Raw genomic sequence first — 2,898 nt, 5'->3', positions numbered from 1 at the left:
TAACCGGTGTGAATCCTGGATTATGGGAAGCTGTTCAGACAGCTTGGGTTCATCCAACCAACGACGATGGTGAAGCTTTAAGCTATTTCAGGCTGTCTGATGAACAGAAGACAGCATTTGAAGCTGAAAAGAAGGCTTTCTCACTATTATCACAAGCCCTTTCCAGCGATTTGTTTCACCAGTTCAACCAATTCACTACAGCGTCAACACTATGGAACGCCTTGGTTGAAAGATGTGAAGGGTCGGATTCACTGAGAGATATTCACGCTAGGGAACTAAAGCGTGAATTCGATTTGTTTGGTCCGGAATCAGGAGAAGATATCGAGTCACTGCTGTCGAGATTTTATCATCTCATGTCTGAGCTCAAGGCCTACAACGTTAGAACTACTGGCACTGAGAAAGTGAGATGTCTAGCACAAGGTCTCCCACCCAGTTGGAGCACCTTTCTAACGGTGATGAGAAGAAGTCACCAACTCGAAACAATTCTTCTCTCTGATTTCATTAAAGAGATCAGACAAGAGGATGCTGAACTGAGAGCCTCCTCAAGAAAGCCAAGATCAACACCTGACAAATCGTTATACATGTCAAAATCTCCGTTGTCAGATGTAAATGATCATGCACCGATCAAGACTGCTTTCGTCTCCTCAGTGTCGAATTCAAAGGGGACTGAAACAAGATCGTCTGTTCCACCACCGTCAACTCCCGGTAATGCAAGTACAAACTCCGGAACCAAGCCCATGGAAAAAGCAACGTTAAATACAGAGGGCTTGGGAGCTGTAACTGTTGAGGTTGCCAAAGAACACATGGCAACTCTGGGTACGATTATAGAGTCATACAGTTTGATGGTAGCTGGAAAGTTGGGAAATAGTCATCTGGACAGCGATGACTACGAACAATTGGATGAAGACGACATGGAACGCATAGATATTATGTGGGCACTTGGCAGTGCGTTCCGAAGGGCCAAGAAATGGACAAAGAAAACCGGTCAGGCCCTCACTATCAACAACAAATCCAAGTTCGGCTTTGACAAAAACAAAGTCAAATGTTACAACTGTGGTGAACTTGGTCACTTCGCCAAGGAGTGTTCGAAGCCCAGACGGGAAGGTCATCAATACCCTTTCCGAACCACTTCTTCAACATCCACTCCTACGGCTGCTGCTGCAAATGTCAATCTTGAGAGACAACAGGTCCCTCAAAACCCAACAGCAACAAACAACATCAACAATGAAACTGCTCTTGCAGTTCAAGGAGATGAGGGTGAAACTTGGAACTTCAACATAAATATGGCTGATCTAGATGGAGACTCAGATTCTGGGTCTGTGGTTTCCTCGAAAAACGAAGCATATATAGTCGAGGAACCAGCTACTGAAGTTCAAGTAGTAGATGCAGAGGCTGAAGTGGTAGTTACGGAGATGAAAGAGGATCATGAGAACGAGTCAAACACTCCTCAAACATCTCAAAGTTCAACAATTCACAAGGAGACTGCTAAAGATGAAGAAGTCAAAGAAGCAGAAATTAAAGTAACTTCTCCATCGTTTTTGGGTAGAGCGGGGAAACTATGCTCCGCGTTCATGGCAGACACTTCAAGTAATGCCAAGGTAAGTTCTAACCCTTCAACTCCTAAATCTGTAAATGTTAAATGTTTAAAATGTGAGTTGTATGAACAAGAAATTCAATCTCTAAAAGAGAGAATTGAAGATCTCGAGGCTTACAAACAAGCAGCCTCAAGATCTTTAATGGAACTGACTGACGCGCTTGCACAGAATAAGGCTTGGAAGCAGAAAGAGTCTGCTTTTAAAGAAAAGATTGATGGCCTTAAGCGTCAGAACAAGGAACTTGAAATATGTGTTCTTAATCAACAAGATTCTATCAATTTTCACATAAATAAGAATAATGTTTTGAAAAAAGAATTGGAAAACTTGAAAGCTGATTTTGAATCATTAAATTTCAAATTAAAAAGTTATTCAAATTCATCTTATTTATTAGAACACATTATTCCCGAGTTCCGAGGCAAAAAGGAAAAAGGAGTGGGATACAACAATGTCCCACCCCCGATCCTGAATCAATTTGCAAGCACACCAGGAGCTGTGCCGGATGATGAATCAAATGATTATATACCCGAGGACACAAACCAAATTTCTAAGTCTAAGGGTAAAGAAGTCATTGACCCGGCTCCTGAGTTCAAACAAAATGTTGATGCCACAGACTTAGGTTCTACAACTAAATCGGGCCCGCCACCATCTAAGTCAAAGGCAACAACAACAAGAAGTTCTCAGAAGAAAAAGTTTATTCCTAAATCTGAGAAAGTCTATGTGGAACATAGTACCCAGTTTGTAAAGGAGGGTAACGTTAATGAAAAACATAATTTCCCAAAACACCCTCCTAGACAAACTCCACCCCAAAATGTCAAATCCAGGGGGTACTATGATAACAGACAAAACCAGAGTTATTTCTCTCCACCAAGTCAAAGGGGGAGAAACTACTGTTTTTCGTGTGGAGAGGTAGGGCATATAGCAAGATTTTGCTATAAGTACACGGATCCTAAGCAGTACATATCGACTCCGGATCCGAGGTATGTCAAGTCACCTCCTAGGAGGAGACCGACCATTGACATTCAAGGTCAAGAACGGTTTCACACACCGAGGTCGGTTTCTCCTCGGAAACCTCAGCCAACCTCACCACACCAATTCTCAAACCCATCAGTTTCAAAGGTTTCCACTTCGACAAGTGAAACCCAGTCTTCAACCAGCTATCTCAAACATGTTGAGAAGAAGACTGACTTTTGGAAACCAAAGAAAACTAACACTGTTGATAACAACGTCAAATCTGAAAACAGTGTTAATGAGGGTAAATGGATTGAATTGTTCATTCGTGATGAAGATGGAAAACCCAAGACCT

The sequence above is a fragment of the Bidens hawaiensis genome, unplaced genomic scaffold (genome assembly GCF_021521415.1).
Source record: "Bidens hawaiensis isolate Kalapana, Puna unplaced genomic scaffold, B.hawaiensis_p1.1 tig00048044_1, whole genome shotgun sequence".
Lineage (NCBI taxonomy): Eukaryota > Viridiplantae > Streptophyta > Magnoliopsida > Asterales > Asteraceae > Bidens > Bidens hawaiensis.
Note: the sequence above shows the minus strand (reverse complement) of the source record.